This window comes from Moschus berezovskii, chromosome 24, assembly GCF_049115385.1.
Source record: "Moschus berezovskii isolate FMDL1 chromosome 24, NW_MosBer_1.0, whole genome shotgun sequence".
NCBI classification, from domain to species: domain Eukaryota; kingdom Metazoa; phylum Chordata; class Mammalia; order Artiodactyla; family Moschidae; genus Moschus; species Moschus berezovskii.
In genome coordinates this window covers 5,004,430-5,022,227 of record NC_142483.1, presented here as the reverse complement: position 1 = coordinate 5,022,227, position 17,798 = coordinate 5,004,430, and the positions used below count along the sequence as shown (strand labels likewise).

Sequence of the window (17,798 nt, the reverse complement as noted above, 5' to 3'; positions counted from 1 at the left end):
AAGCAAAAACAACTGAGTCTATTATCAAACTTTTTTAAGAAGCCTCTGCAGAGCAAAGGAAACAATCAACAAAACAAAAAGGCAACCCATGGAACAGAGAAAAAAATTTTTTCAAACTATATATCTGATAAGGGGTTAATATTATGAGTTAACAATGGTGATTAATATTCTGTAACTCCCTTTATATAGTATAAAGGGTTAATATTTAGTATTATGATACTCAGTAGCAAAAACCAAAGCAAACCAAAACAAACCAAAAAAACACCACCACCAACAACAAAGAAAACAATTTAAAAATTGGGAAAGGACCTGAATAGACATTTTTCCAAAAGATGACATATGAAAGGTCAACAGGTATATAAAAAGGTGTTCAACTACACTTTTTATCATCAGGGAAATGAAAATCAAAACCATAAAGAGATATCACCTGTTAGGATGACTATTTTCAAAAAGGTGCGATAACAAGTATTGACAAGATTGTCAAGAAAAGGGAACCCAAGTACACTGTTGATAAGAATGTAAATCGGTGCAGTCACTAGGGAAAACAGAAGGGAAGTTCCTCAAAAAATTAATAGAACTATCATATCATCCAGCAATTCCACCACTGGGTACATACCCAAGGAAAATGAAATCAGTATCTCAAAGAGATATCTACACTTCCATGTTCAAGGCAGCATTACCTCAATAGCCAAGATATGGAAACAACTTAAGTATTGAAAAATAGATGCATGGATAAAGAAAATGTGACATATACATATGTATACACACACACACATAAGTCTGTATGTATGTATATGATGCTAATGTGAAAAGGCAAGACATATAACCGTGCACTTGCACGTATTACTGTGAGACATATATGGTGAGAATATACACAAGGATATACACTAAGGCATTATATTATAGATATGTGAATAGTACTCAGCAATAAGAAAGAAAGAAATCCTGCCATTTGGAACAACATGGATGAATATGGAGGACACGATGCTAACTGAAATATACCAGACAGGGAAAGACAAATACCATATGATCTTACTTATATGTGAAATTTACGATACAAAACAAATAAACAAACCTAAGAAAACAGAAAGAGAGTCACAGGTACAGAGAACAAACAGGTGACTGCAGGGGTGGGCCAGAGAAATAGGTGAGACTAAGAGGTGCAAACTACATACAAAATAAGCTTTAAGGCTACAATGTACAACACGGGGAATAGAGTCAGTATTTTGTAATAATTATAAATGGAATATAACCTTGCAAAAGAGTGACTCATTGTCTTGTACACCTGAAACTTACATATTATTATACATCAACTATATTTCTCAAAAAAAAAGAAACACAAAGTTTCAGTTAAAGATAAATGAATCATAGGTAGGAAACAGTATGGAGAAGAGAGTCAATAAAAATGTGGTATCTTTGTATGATGACAGATGGTAACTAGACTTATTGTGGTCATCATTTTGTAACATACAGAAATATCAAATCGCTATTCTGTGCGCCAGGAACTAACACAGGGTCATAGGTCAATTATACTTCAAAAACAGACTTATAGAAAAGCAGGTCAGATTGGCGATTACCAGAGGCAGGGGTAGGAGTGGGGGTAGGAAGAATTAGATGAAGCTGGTCAAAAGGTACAAACTTCCAATTGCAAGACAAATAAGCACCAGGGATATGATGGACAACATGACAAAGTGAACCCTGCTTTATGGGGTGTGTGTGTCTGTGTGTGTGTGTGTGTGAACCCTGCTTTATGGTTGGGGTGTGTGTGTGTGTGTGTGTGTACGCGCGCGTGCGCACATGCTCAGCTGCAGCCGACTCTTTGCAACCTCACCTGGAGTGGGTTGCTGTGCCCTCCTCCAGAGGATCTTCCCCACCCAGAGATCAAACCTTCATCTCTTACAGGATTAGAGTGAAAACCTAAAGGGAATGTGATAACTTTCTTCAAATATCTCAAGGATGGAAACTGGAACAATTTCAAAGGTTAAATGTTCTGAGAAGCTGGGAGTAGAAATTTACGCAAGGAATGAAAGTTACAGCGATGTAGATTTCCATTCAACAATAAAGCTGTCCAAACCCCTGGAAGTGTTTAACAACTGACAGTGTAGTGAAGTAATGAACTCTCCCTTACATTCAAGCAGAGGATAGAGAGTATACATCAGGAACATTGCTAGGGCACCTCTGACTTAGAGGGAGAACTGATCAAGAAGATAATCAAAATTCTACCTGTATTTAAAAAAAAAAGGTCCTAAATTAGTGTCCGTTTGCACAGAGGTCCTTAAAAGGAAGTAGGGGTTTAATGCAAGGTATTGCTGTTCTGTCACTAAGTCGTGTCCAGCTCTTTGCGACGCCGTGGATTGCAGCATGCCAGGCTTCCCTGTCTTTCAGTATTTCCCTGGGTTTGCTCAAACTCATGTCCACTGAGTCGGTGATGCTATCTAACGTGGTCCACTGTAGAAGGGAATGGCAAATCACTTCAGTATTCTTGCCTCCAGACCTCCATGAACAGTATGAAAGGGCAAAAATGCCAAGGTGAGTGCTCCAGAAAGCAGACGAGCAGGAGATGGCGTGCAGAAGTTTGCTGGGGAGTCTTCAGGATCACCCCTCTGGGGGAAGGAAGGAGATGGGAACGGACAGGGAAACTGGGTTGGGATGCAGTCACAGCCATCTTCAGAGACAGGACAACAGGGCTGGCTGGACCGGGACACCCCTTACACATCAGCCACTGCTGCACCCAGGGAAGGCGCGTGGCTTTGAGAGGGGCTCCCACTGGCTGAGAGCTGGGGGCCCCAACCAGTAGCACAGGGCCGACTGCAAAGCACTAGGTAACACTTTTCTGCATCAGTCACTGCGGTAGAATCAGTCCAGTTCAGTTCAGTCGCTCGACAGGTGTCAAATGCCAAAACGAGATGCTGGTACTTCACAACACTGTGCTTTAAAGTATTTAGTGGCTCACTGGTCTCGTTTAAAAAAAAAAAAAAGAAGTGCCAAGTGTTAGCAGCCACTCAGTGGTTCTTCTGTGACCCCACGGACTGTAACCCACCAGGCTCCTCTGTCCACGGGATTCTCCAGGCAAGAATACTGGAGTGGGCTGCCATTCTCTTCTCTTCTTCAAAAACAGCCATGATTAACCAGTAATATTCAAATTAAGGGTAAAATCAAAAATTTTAAAACCTCTCTCTCTTGTCCAAAAATAACCCATTCCTTTACTCTTTGACTATCTTCTAACTGACAAGCTTTCACTGTGCTATTCTTTCATCCTGTTAATAGTAGGACGTTAATTTATAAAATTATCTGCACCATACATATGTAGTTTCCATAACATGAACCAAAATTCAAGTTCAATTCCATGAAAAATAACCAATTCCATAGAAGAACACAAAATTTGTCTCATCCTCTAGATATATTCTATGCATATACTTCAAGGACAATTAATAATTATTTTTAAATTCTGTACTTTTGAAAAATAGGTGAATTAACATCTAGTCTTGCACAATTACAGCAGCTGGGTTTTCAGCAAGTCTCAAGACTACCCTCGTTAAAATGCTGCTGATGGAGCATATGCTCAGCTATGATACAAATATTAACAAGGCTTTCCTTCTGCTCATGAAGCGTATGTTGACACAAAAAAGTGAGGTGTTGTGGACACAGGCAAGCAGGGTCTGCCCTCACACTGAATTATCAGAAAGGCCACCTCTTCAGACTGATCCATTTTTAGAGGAAAAAAAGTTCAAAATTTAATACAGATATTTTAAAACGATCTTTTCACACAAAGGTAAAGTAGCTTCTTGGGATGTATCTCTGAAACTCTTCTGAAAGTTCAAAGAAAATAACAAGGAAAAGTGAACCTATAGTACGACAGTCAAACTGCTCAATTCAGGAAGATTTAGAGAAACCAAATTAAGATCAATCAATAGAATAACATAAACAGCTGGTTTTCTGAGCTGCTAAGTTCGCACTGATTGCCACAGCAGCAAGTGAAAACTAACACAACGTTTATTAACATCGATCCTGCTAGCTTTTAAGCAAATACTGTGTCTTGTACCTTTCAATGTATTCTATTCCAATCTAGCATACCTTTCTATACAAATCTGGCCCTCGATAATATATTTTCAAAGAATGAACTCTTGTAAATCTCCACAATGCTTTCACTGGAGGAAGAATTATATTAGAACTGTCTAGATCAAATTTCTTTACTTGGGCTCTCTATCACAGAGCCCAGGAGCTTACAGACCTTCACAGTTTTTGACTCTTATTGTTCACTGATCTTAGCTTGACCTCTCTAAATGTTTCTCAAATACATAAACCTCAATAAGACTGTTTCTTTCAAAGGATGACTCGTTTTCTAGTAACAACCATGCTCAGTATATAACTGAATCACTTTGCTGTTCCTTTGAAACTGAAACATTGGACAGAAACGACAAGGAGATAACAGAAGCAGATGAGATTAAGAAGAGGCTGCAAAAACACACAGAAGAACTGTACAAAAAAGTCCTTCATGATCCAGATAACCGTGATGGTGTGGTCACTCACCTGCAGCCAGACACCCTGGAGCATAAAGTCAAGTGGGTCTTAGGAAGCATCACTGCGAGCAAAGCTAGTGGAGGTGATGCAGTTGCAATTGAGCTATTTAAAATCCTAAAAGATGATGCTGTGAAAGTGCTGCACTCAGTCTGTCAGCAAATTTGGAAAACTCACAATGGCCACAAGATTGGAAAAGGTCAGTTTTCATTCCAATCCCAAAAAGGGCAATGTCAAGGAATATTCAAACTACCAAACAACTGCATTCATTTCACATGCTAGCAAGGTGATGCCCAAAATCCCTCAAGCTAGTCTTCAACAGTACGTGAACCGAGACCTTCTAGATGTTTAAGCTGGATTTAGAAAAGGCAGAGAAACCAGAGATCAAATTGCCAACATCCGTTGGATCATAGAAAAAGCAAGAGAATACCAGAAAAAGATCTGCTTCTGCTTTGTTGAGACTATGCTAAAGCCTTTGACTGTGTGGACCACGACAAATTGTGGAAAATTCTTAAGGAGATGGGAATACCAGACCACCTTATCTGCCTCCTGAAAAACCTATATACAGGTCAAGAAGCAACAGTTAGAACTGGACATGGAACACGGACTGGTTCAAAACTGGGAAAGGAGTACGTCAAGGCTGTATATTGTCACCCTGCTTATTTGACTTAAATGCACAGTGAAAGTGAAAATGAAAGTGAAGTCGCTCAGTCGTGTCCGACTCTTTGCGACCCCATGGACTGTAGCCTATCAGGTTCCTCCGTCTGTGGGATTCTCCAGGCAAGAGTACTGGAGTGGGTTGCCATTTCCTTCTCTAGTACATCATGTGAAATGCCAGGCTGGTTGAATCACAAGCTGGAATCAAGATTGCCGGGATAAATATCAACAACCTCAGATATACAGATGATACCACCCTAATGGCAGAGTGAAAAAGCTGGCTTAAAACTCAACATTCAAAAAAGACAATCATGGCATCTGGTCCCATCACTTCATGGCAAAGAGATGGGGAAACAATGGAAAGAGTGGCAGATTTTATTTTCTTGGGCTCCAAAATCACTGCAGATGGTGACTACAGCTATAATATTAAAAGATGCTTGCTCTTTGGAAGAAAAGCTATGACAAACCTAGACAGTGCATTAAAAAGCTGAGACATCACTTTGCAAACAAAGGTCCTTCTAGTCAAACCTATGGTTTTTCCAGTAGTCATGTACAGATGTGAGCACTGGACCATAAATAAGGCTGAGCACTGAAGAACTGATGAACTCTGGTGCTGAAAAAGACTTGAGAGTCCTTGGACTGCAAGAAAATCAAACTGGTCCATCCTAAAGGAAATCAACCCTGACTATTCATTGAAAGGACTGATGATGAAGCTCCAATACTTTGGTCTCCTGATGCAAAGAGATGACTCACTGGAAAAGACCCTGATTGTGGGAAAGATTGGGGGCAGGAGGAGAACATGGTGACAAAGCATGAGATAGTGAGTTTGAGCAAACTCCAGGAGATACTGAAGGACAGGGAAGCCTGGCATGCTGCAGTCCTTGGGGTTTCAGAGTCGGACATGACTTAGGGACTAAACAACATTTTAAAAAAAAAAAGTTTGGGGTTTTATTGCTTCTGTTTGCTGGTTCATTTTTGTTTTTATAAAGAGCAGCTATCAATTTTTCTGCTGTTACTGTTTTGGTTGTCCATTTGACTCACTTATTTCCTATTTTCCTAACAAATGCATTCTCTTCTCAATATTGCTTTGTCCTCACCCCACCAGAACTTCAATCTGGCACATGTGTAAGATCCTAGTATCTTTACCTAATTGTACAACATTTTGTTGCCAGTCTTCCAGATCCCTAACTTTGTCTTTAATCATATCTATTTGATTACCTAGCTGATCTTTTTAATCTTTCAAATTCAATAATCATAGCTTTACTTTCCATAAACTTTGTTGTTCTAAATCTTTTTCATAGCAGACTACTTTTATTTAATGTGTGCGTGCATGCTAAGTCCGTTCAGTCGTGTCCGACTCTTCGTGACCCCAGAGTCTGTCGCCCACTAGGCTCCTCTGTCCATGGGATTCTCTAGGGAAGAATACCGGAGCGGGTTGCCATGGGATCTTCCCAACCCAGAGCAGAGTCTCAGGGATCGAACCTGCGTGTCTTACATCTCCTTACCACTGGCAGGCAGGTTCCGTACTAATAGTGCCACCTGAGAAGCCCTTATTTGATATATTTACACATCTCCTAAATTCCTGAGTGTGCTGACTCGTGTCTTTTCTTTCATCCTATCTGTTTTGCTCAAATGTCCAATGATCCCTTGATACACATTCATACTTAAAAGACTGGGCCGATCCACAAGCGCATGTAAAGCAGGCTTCCTCTCTGGCGTGAGGTCGCTCGTGGGGAGGCTCAACCTTGGGGCTCTAGGCAAGAGTATAGGATGCATCCAATGATGGGCTTTCCTCCAGGGTATGGGAGTGAGGACCAAGAAACAGGCAGGTGGGGACACAAAAACATACTTGCCAAAAACAAGAAAGTCTTGCCTCTGGTGTGAAGCATCTTAGCAGACACTGCCCACGGAAGGTTTAGGCTTTCTTCCCCAGCACCCTGTGTGCCGTGGGCGCCCACGGTGACTCGAAGCTCTGCTCTGCTCTTCACTCAGGTCCCTAAACCACGTGGGGAACCCTTCCAAACAGGATGTGGACTTTCTCGGTTCTCGGCTGGGGTGGGTCACTGTTATAAATGGAATACTTTAAGTTCCTGAATTTTGCTCCAGGGCCCCTTCCCACTGGTAGTTGCTCCTCACGGCTATGTTCTGCTTTTAATTCAGCTTTGCACCTGTGTCTTGGGTTATTTATTTTTGTTTTTGCTCCTTTTGTCAGTCTACTCCCACCTGTTTTCAGTTATAAGGAATTCCTTATAACTTTTGGAGTAATGAAGGTAGACATCCATGCTAGTTTTCCAGCAGCGGTAGAGATTTTTCTTAATGTCTATTTTGTCATCATCTTACAGAGATTTTGGTGAGAGAGGAGCCTCATACATGTGTTCAGGCTGCAGTTTTACTCCAAAAATCCAGTTTGTCCTCCTGAATTCCTAAATGAAACATTCCTATGTAATCTAATTTTATTCAGAGCACCCTAAAGCTAACACTTCGCTGGGAACTGAAAAAAAAAAAATCATTTTCAACTCCTACTTATTGGTGGAAAAAGAAAAAAAACCAGGTTTCTGCCTTGTCTAGTTCATTAATAAAAACTGATTATAGCCTGGTTAAACAAGTTAAGCTCCATAAAAGAAGGGACATTTAAGCAATATTTTTCACAGGGGAAAAAAACAAATGTATGTAAAAAATGTGATGAGAAAGGCAGTCCTAGAGAAAGAAATGCTAACTTCCCCAGATTTCAAATGCAAAGATTTACTCATTTCATTTACAAGGAATCAAGAGTGTGATCCAATATAAAAGCAGTTACAATAGATCGAAAAGCCACTGAGGAGGTAACAGTTTGATTTTTCAAACTGAATTCGATTTCTCTAAAAGTGTAAATCCCATACGTATTGCTTCTACAAATTATATCCACATAAAATGCCAAGTCAACAAGCATTTTGTAAGTATGCTACATAAATCTTTAAGAAAACAAAAGATGAAGATGCAGCCATTTTTCTTTTAAAAATAAAAAGTCTGGATGAGAAGAAAAATATACACATATGCAAATCCATTTCCACACTGAGATCATGAAAGATCCCAGGAACTGTTTTAATATTAAATATCTCCCTTTTGAGTTCGTAAAGAATTGCTACAGGAATTCACAACTACAAAGTGGGAGGGAAGAGAAGATGATGCAAGCTGCTTTAAAAAAAAAAAAATCTGTTCTTCAGTTGTATTAATAGAAGTATTGGGACTAGACCAGAAAGCACACACTAGCTCCATACTTACTCATTCCCTCTTGGCAAGGGAACTCCTGATGGCCTCATATGGAATTTTAAATATCTAGAAATTTTACATAAAAATCCAGGCTTCACTTGTCTAAACCATCAGGGCTCCACATTCACGTGTAAAAGTAGTCCACTGGAGCCAGTGATAAGGACTGGCTCCGTAGGGAGGGAAAACAGAAAAGTCACGGTCTGGTGTATGTACTCCCATCAGGGCTGATTTCAGGCTCCCACTGTGATAGTGAGGATGGGAGGAAGCCCACCAGGCGAGTCCCAGGAGCCAGCTCTGGCACAGCCGTGGCAGGAACTGGGTGAGGGGCTGCCCGCTGAAAGGGAGGAAGAGCTCTGTTCTCCAGGGGTGCCGTGCCCCTGCCCTCTCACACTTGGCTGCTTCAGGCACCCGCGCTCTTCTGTCCCTTCACCCCCCAAGAACTCTTGACTAAGTCAAAGCTGGCGGCGGTCTTGAGTGCACTGCACCCAGCCCACACACACACACAGAGCACTGTTTAGGTCTGCGTGTCCCACCCCCTCCAGGAAGGACACTGATGAACCGGGGTGTGTGGAGAAGACAGCCACTTCACGTGACGGTTTGGAAGACACCCACCAAAGAAGGGGTGCTAGTGCTGCGGGTGTTTGGACAAGATGCTGACTGGGGCCAGGATTCGCAAGGCACAGGGAGGGGAAGGGAGGATGGGGACGGAGGAACCAGGCAGGTATCAAACGAAAAAAGGCCACTGTTTATTTCAGCCAAGGATTTTTGACTCTGATATTTCCAATTTAATTGCAAATGACATTAAAACAGCTCAAAACATTTTTACGTGTATCGAGAACAAGCAAGGACTTCTAAAGGTTGAAAAATATTCATTTAAAGTTAACATAATAAAGTATTCTCAAGTGTCTAAAGAGCTATTAAGTGGAAGAATATTTCCAACAACCATTTTGCTAGTTAACAGGCCATTATTTCCACCAGCGAGATCCACTTCTAACATTTCATATGCTAATTTGATCAGATATAAAACCACAAGAATAGCAGAGACACTTGTAATCTGTTTTTGGAGGGCAGCCCTTCTGATTAAATGCCAGGTGCCCACCCTAGGAAGCACTTTGATGAAAGCTTCTGACCACACCTAGAGCGTATCTTCAATAAGCTCCAATATATCCTGCCTATTGTTTCATGCAACTTTTTAAAGTACAATAAAATGAGCTACTGAGGGATGACCTTTTCACTGCCACTATTCATGAAAGGTAAATAACTGAACACACAAAACATTAGTAACTCCAACCTTTAGTGAAGTTAAGTCAGACAGAGAAAGAGAAGTGTCGTATGATATCCCTTATGCAGGGTTTCCCTTGTGGCTCAGACGGTAAAGAATCTGCCTACAATGCAGGAGACCCAAATTCAATCCTTGGGTCAGAAACATCCCTTGAAGAAGGGAATGGCTACCCAATCCCTTATATGAGGACTCTAAAAAGAAATGATAGACATGAACTTATTTACAAGACAGAAACAGACTCACAGACTTATTGTTAATCGGCTGTACTCCAATATAAAATTGAAAGTTTACTAAAAAACAAAAGGCAGTAAATTCAGTCTACTTATTTTGAAAATCAAAAGGCGTGGGAACATGAAGCCAGAGAAGAAGACAGCTCTCCAGGACCAGTGGTTTCATCCCCTGGAAGACTATGCACCACCCAGCAACAGCTGACACCCACTTATTAAGTGCTGGGGATGGGGGGCTACAGTCCATGGGGTCGAAAGAGTTGGACACACCTTAGTGATTAATCAAAACAACATTCTGATGATCACAGCAGCATGTGATTGCACATGAAGGTACTGAGGTACGGAGTGGGGAGAAGCACCTCAAGCTTTTTTTTAACTTTATTCTTGATTTAGGCATCCAAAGTCTTAAAGCTTCATTTTCCCCTCCGACACCTCCTACTCACCTTACTGCAAAAGTTTTGCAAAGTCGGAAGTATTATCGAGAGTCAACGGTACTCCGTTGACTCGGTATGTTTTTGGCAGTAAAGGTGATGATTACAGCGAAATCATTTTTGCTAGTGTTCAATAACTGAATTTCTTAGAGATGAGCCTCTACTCCCATGGTTACTTCATTATCTACAGATGTTTATTAGAGGCTGATCATAAGCACCAAACGGTCCATGCTTGGAATATGAAGCAGAATGGAGCAGAACCTTCGCCTTGAACAAGTCTGGGGACTCACGCAGACCCACAGAACCTTAGGTTCTGAAGTCCGGCCTATTCCCTTACTCAGCGCCTCTGGACAGCGGTCACCTCGTCTCTGCCTGGCACTTCAGCAGTGAGGCATCCTGTTTCTCTGCAAGCAGCCTGTGTCAGCAAGAGCTGAGATCTCCTCCTTGAGCAGACCGAGGTACTCACAGGTACAGAGAAGTTCTGGGGCCGTCACCCGTCCTCCACGTGTGGCTGATCACAGCTACTAACACTCGGGAAATGCTGGATCACTGGTTGGGAAACCTTTTCCAAATGAAAGCCTTCTTGCTGACTTACTGGTAGAGGGAGCATCACAGTTTCATTTTTAATCTACAGCTATGTCTTCAACGCCTTCCACCTGAGGACACCCTAATAGAGGAACAAGGGTTTAGACTTCAGAGTCAGGCTCCCGAATTCAAACCTCAGCAGCGCCAGGACCAGCTTAGCATCCTCAGGCAAGCTATTTGGGCGCTGTACGCCTGTTTCCTTGTCCATAAAATGGGACTGATCACAGTACCTCCTGAACAGGGCTCTTGTGAGAATGATAATGCAGTGACCCTGAAACTGAGGTCCACGGGCAAATGCTGAGGGGTCTGGCAGGAGTTTTCACTTGCACTGGTATTTCACTGAAAACACTTTAAAAAAATCTGACATAAGCATATCCTGAATCAGACACCTACCATTTATATAACCATAGTACTGGCACACGATTTTGGGGACTGTGTTTGCATTTTTCCCCCCGGGTCTCATAAGAAAAGGACAGAAACCAACCTAGTATGAAATGGAGGTATCTGCACTAAAAGAAAAGCAGTTTATGCCACCATAATGCATGCAATGAAATACTTTACAAGAGTTTGCAGAGATAAAGTGGTGGGGGAACTGTGTCAAAGGACACACGGCAGGACGGGCAGGGTGACGTCAAAGGAATCAACCGCAGCTCGCCAGTACCGGGCGCCATACGCTAGCAGAACAGGATTTATCGTCATCTACTGGATCGTGGCAAACTTTTATGGGCTACGTTTAAATTGTAGGTTCAAGTTCTGGCTATGAAGTTGTAAAAGAACTATATGCATAAAGATTTTATGCCCAGTTTTGTGCTTATGTATATTTAAGTAACATTGTAATAAAGATAACCAAACTGTGGTTATGTAAAAGAATGTTCTTGTTCATAGGAAATACATACGTAAGTACTTAGGAGTAAAGAGGCATGATATCTGCCATTTGCTCTCAAATGTTTCAGTAAAAATAATCCACATATGTGTGTGTGTATATACGTAAACAAACACTACATACACACATACATATATTTAGAGACAGAAGGAAATAAGACGAAATATAAGCAACCAGGGGGCTTCCCAGGTGGCACTTCTGGTAAAGAAACTGCCTGCCAATGAAGGTCTCGACGCACAAGGCCCAGGTTCCATCCCTGGGTTGGGAAGATCCCCTGGAGGAGGAAGTGGCAATCCATGCCCATATTCTTGCCTGGGAAATCCCAAAGCAGAGGAACCTGGCCCGTTACAGTCCAGGGGGCTGGAAAGAGTCAGACACAACTGAGTACACATCCATGAACCACCGGAGAACCTGCCTAAAGGATCCTGATAGCCAAAGAATGACTTCACCTCACACCTAGCAGCATCCAGCCCCTCCTGGTTAAAGAGGCAGATCCAGAACTCCCCGAGGAGTGTTATTGGACCAGTGACTCAGTAACTCACACCTGGGGGAAGGGACCCATGCTGCGGAGGGGAGTGTAGAATGCTTACCAACGCTCCTTCCCTCCACTCTCTGGAAACCGTGGCCACTCTACAGGTGCGGGGACACAAAGGATGCACAGCGCGAAGGCAGTGACCAAAGCCATCACCTCAGGCTGCAGAGGGTCTGATCGGTGTGCCCCCCCTCAGGGTCTACTGGGCACTCTCAATGCCGCGTGCTTCGGGGGGACAAGAGGGACCCAAACAGGCTTAACCAAAGGGGAGTGACCGCCTTCTTGAGCACTGACTTTAAAAATCAGGAAGAGGACAGCCTTAGGTTACAGTAGAACTGCTTCTAAAGGGGGCAGTCCTGTTGGCTCCCAGTGGGTGTGCCAAGTCCTAGGGCTCTTGACCAAGAACAATGTGATGACGTCACCCTGTCCAGCCACCCCTGGATTCCAGCTTATCTGCATACCCTTCATGCCCCAGCGGTTAGTCAAAGCTCCCCAGGACATAAACGGAGGAACCAGAAGCAAGTTTACCCAACAAAGAAGATAAAAAACCAAATCTTGTTTTTTCACCTACAGGTCCCACCCAGTTCATTTGCAGATCCTCAAGTCAACATAATGAGTCATGACCCAACTTTTACTCAGACAAAGTAAAATGCAAAGAAATACAGACAACTCAAGCTATAACTGCAACAGTGAGGGTAAGTACTACTTCATGAAGTTGTTGTATCAGTTATGTCAGTATGAGTTCGAGGGTCACAAGGTATAAGCTTTCCTTCTTCTGGGCGGTGGCCAACATGTTGGAAAGCCACGGTGTCGGGGCAGAGAGGAAAGAGAAGAGGACGGGAGGAACAGAGAGAAAGGGAAAAGGATGCGGAGCAGCCCCAGCTGGTCGGGTCACAGGGAGGCGCTGGCTATGGCACCAGGACCTACACACAGTGACCCGACGGCAGGCAGTGCTGGCCAGCCGGGAGGACAGAAGTCCAGCGGAGAAGACTGTGTGAGCGCGACTCCTCTCCAATTAAATCGATAGGTTTCTTTTTTCCCTTTTTAAAGCAGAACAGAACCCGGGCCGTGCTCAGCCACTTTGGTTGTGTCCGACTCTTGCCCTCCAGGCTCCTCTGTCCATGGGATTCTCCAGGCAAAAACACTGGAGCGGGCAGCCATTTCCTCCTCCAGGGGATCTTCCCCACCCAGGATCAAACCAGAGTCTCCTGTCTCCTGCGTTGCAGGCAGACTCTTTACGGCTGAGCCACCGGGGAAGCCCCAAACAGACCCCTGTTTGTGGTTTAGTCAGTCACGTCTGACTCTGTGTGACCCCCTGGACTACCGCCTGCCAGCTCCTCGGTCTATGGGATTCTCGGGGCAAGAATACTGGAGTGGGTTGCCATCTTTTCTCCAAACAGAATCTATATACATGCAAACGTCCACACATCTGGGGCATCAGTCCCCGTGATGACAAAAGCCAGTGCTCCCAGGAATGCGTTCCCTGGAAGGATGGTGGTAATTTATGCTTCATCAATTAGTCAGTGTTCAGTGACCGTCACCACACAGGGAGTCAGTGAATTTCTAGGAGCAGATGCAACAGCAACACTGTGAAAGCCACCTTTTTTCCCCACCGCTCTCCGTGAGCCACTCACGCTAACCTCATCTGGCTTGTTCAGATCGTATGCGTATTCCTTAGATGAAACAGAGGTACTGTCCCCGCCACCAGAATCCTCAAAAAGAAAGCTGCATGCTCCTTAAAATTATTCCAGCCTGAGGAAGTCAACAGATAAAAGAACTCATAATCAAGAGACATAACAACAAAATTACCAAAAAGAAAATATTCCGTAGATATCACGGTGAAGTGCAGTGTCATGGTACAGACATACCCAGGTGTTGCTATTAATACAAACATCGGTGCCTACGTGTCCTATCCTCAAATTCTCTCCTTAAACTTTGACTCCTAAAAAATTGGCTTGGTAAAAGGTTAAGGTCCCAGGTGGTGCTACCGGTAAAGAACCAGCCTGCCAATGCAGGAGACGCAAGAGATGCGAGTTTGATGCCTGCGTCAAGAAGATCCTCTGGAGGAGGAAATGGCAACCCACTCCAGTCTTCTTACCTGGGAAATCACTGCAGTCCATGGGGGTCGCAAAGAGTCGGACACAACTGAGCACACACTATTCTAAGTGTGTGCTCCCAGCACCGGTATTAACAACCTCTGCAAAGAGAGATTCTTCAAGCACATAGAAAATTGGCCTTCGTGTTGCATTTTCATTAAGTACCTTCCAGGATTACTCAGGGTGCTGACTCAATCAATGTCTCATGAGCAGTGAAATGATTATTTTAAGTAAGCGTATTCCTTCTAGGCCATCCAGATAAGTAGCTATTGTGTTTCCACAAAACCACCATTTCACTATTGACTTTATCTCTGCAGTGTACGGTTAAGGTATTTCTTTGATTCTTCACTGGTAGACATAACAAAGCCTTAAGGCTATCAGGTATTAAGTACTCAGCTCCTAACAGATACTGTTCTCCTCCAAATGCTAAAACAATAGCATCTTCAAAAATGCCCAAGTCTCTGGCTCCCCCAGCAGCAAAAGGAAAGAGAACCATTGAGGTCACCCACATGAGCTGGAAACCTGATCTCTAGTAGTAGAACATTTTTCTGCTTGTAATAAGACACCCACATCAGATTACATACACAAGACTTTTTTTAAAGTTGAGGAGAACGTGAAGTATAAGAGCAACTTACAACAGAAGCTAAAACAGAATTTAGGGCCGAGAGCGCTGAATCAGGCTGAAGAAGCTCAAATGGGTCTGAAGAAACCCACAGAGAGGCTGTGAACTTAACGCTCAGCTCTGTTTATAAACTGCCTGAATTTTCATGTCCTTACATTGCTGCCGCTGCTGCTAAGTCGCTTCAGTCGTGTCCGACTCTGTGTGACCCCACAGACGGCAGCCCACCAGGCTCCCCCGTCCCTGGGATTCTCCAGGCAAGAACACTGGAGTGGGTTGCCATTTCCTTCTCCAGTGCATGGGAGTGAAAAGTGAAAGTGAAGTCGCTCAGTCGTGTCCGACTCTTAGCGACCCCATGGACTGCAGCCCACCAGGCTCCTCCATCCATGGGATTTTCCAGGCAAGAGTACTGGAGTGGGGTGCCATTGCCTTCTCCGCCTTACACTGCTAGGTAACAAAAAATACAGTGAATTTCTGGTTCTTGGGCTCTGTTCTCTTGTGGGTGAAGTGCAGAGCACCATAGCAAAACAGTTTCTCAAACATGCTGCCCATGTTAATAATAATGATTATAGACATCTTTGGACTTTTTTTCCCCCACTTGTCTTTAAATGTAAAAAGTGGTCCAGAGACGCTGAAACCATTACAGAGGGGACCCCAGAACCATGCCGGCCCATTGTTAAACCAACTGGAGCCCAGAATAAAGTCTGTCCTGCGAGCCTTCTGACCTGCACAGGCATCCGTCCTCCCTCCTAAAGCACTAACACTGTGCTCACCGCAGGAGGAAGGTGAGAACACCTCTGTCCCTTGGCACTGCCCTTCGGTTTCCGGGGAAACAGCTCCCACACCGTAGGCACCACAGACGCCTGGCATCTACGTCACACGCACACCCAGTCTCCACCGCTGAACATTTCACAGCCGCAGGAGTCGATGCAGAAATCGGTTCATAAGCTCCATGAGAAGGCAATGGCTACCCACTCCAGCCTTCTTGCCTGGAGAATCCCATGGACGGAGGAGCCTGGTGGGCTCCCGTCCATGGGGTCACAGAGAATTGGACACGACTAGTGTCTGACGCAAGCTCCATGAAGGCAGGATTGCCCTTGCCCACCCAGAAATGCCCCTTATCCACAAGCACTGCCCACACTGGTCAGTACTCAGGCCTCCAGCCTGGGTGGACCGATCCTGAAGCTGGGCTCCGGAAGGGAACCCGAGAACGTAGAGAAAGAGAAGGAACTCACCCCATCTACGTTCAGGTCACAAAAGCCACTCCGAAGTCATTACTTATTTTTCATTTGCACAAACACGATATTGTTTTACTGATCTGAACATCACAAAATGTTCAGAAACTCAATATATTGTCTTATTTTTTTAAAAAAAAGCTTCTAAATTGGCTATGCTGCTGCTGCTAAGTCACTTCAGTTGTGTCCGACTCTGTGCGACCCCATAGACAGCAGCCCACAAGGCTCCCCCATCCCTGGGATACTCAAGGCAAGAACACTGGAGTGGGTTGCCATTTCCTTCTCCAATGCATGAAAATGAAAAGTGAAAGTGAAGTCACTCAGTCATGTTCGACTCTTTGCGACCCCATGGACTGCAGCCTACCAGGCTCCTCTATCCATGGGATTTTCCAGGCAAGAATACTGGAGTGGGTTGCCATAAAGAAATCTGTAACCAGCTCTCCGAGTCAGTAACATTGCTGCAATCTTAGCGGCATAAAGGGGTTTTTGTTGTTGTTTCGATAAAAAGTCTACAACCTGAACTGCTGCTGCGGAGCTCAATGTCCTTGGGAATGATGCTTAACATCCTTGAGCTTCAGTTACTTAGGAAGGGATAATTACAGATGTATATTATGTAAGAGGCTGGGGGAAAAAACAAACTTCAACGGCTATTTCATGCAATCACTCATCTAAAGATGGTCATGCGTGAGTGGCGGCAGAGGGGACGAAGCTGCAGACACCATAATAACATAAAGGAGTAGATGAGGTCCCACCAGAGGGCCCCACGCAGCGCCCACAGGACAGGGCAAGGCAGTGGCCCCAGGAGTTGAGACTACGGTAAGCTCTTCACACACAGTAGCCCAGGTCATCTTCATAAAGACTTCGGAAGCAGCTCCTGCTATTTCCTGTGACTAACGAGAGAGCTGAGGCTTACACAAACAAAAGTCCTACCAGCTAGTGAAAAAGCAGACCTCACAAGGAACGTGCGCTCCGGCTGCCAAATTTGTCAAGAACTAACCCGGAGAGTTGCTCCTCCTTCCAGAACTTACCATGTATCAAAGTTCCACCTCAATAAATCTTTTCAGGGCTTAGAAAAAGAACCCTCAACCTGGCTTCCACAGAAAACGGTCGTTTCTGCAAATATCAACGGTGAACAGTAACATTTAACACAAAGGTGCCTGAGGAGGAGCAGGAAACTCGCTTTGACACAGTGGCAAGCAGCCTTCCAGCGGTGTCCTCTCCTCTTCCCCCCTCCCCACCGCAGCAGGGCCCCCACAGCCCAGTATGTGCCCTCTCTCAGCTGGGCAGGTGTGATCTGCACAACTGTTGCCCATTACACACGCGCTTCCAGCGACAGATGATTCTGGACCTATTTATCCAAAGTTCTGGAGACACACGGAAGGAGCATCTCTACTCCACATCCCACTTAAGAGAATCTTTCGGAGGAAAGGACTTCCTGAGGTTAACAGCTGAAGCCCTAGCATCCAAAGATATCATTTACAAGA

The 17,798-nt window shown here is 44.1% G+C and overlaps 1 protein-coding gene across 2 annotated transcripts in view; it reads right to left on the bottom strand.

Moving 5' to 3' along the window:
- The window catches only part of VGLL4 (vestigial like family member 4), a 154,884-nt gene that overhangs the window by 123,182 nt on the left and 13,904 nt on the right, over positions 1-17,798 (bottom strand). The window lies entirely within an intron of this gene.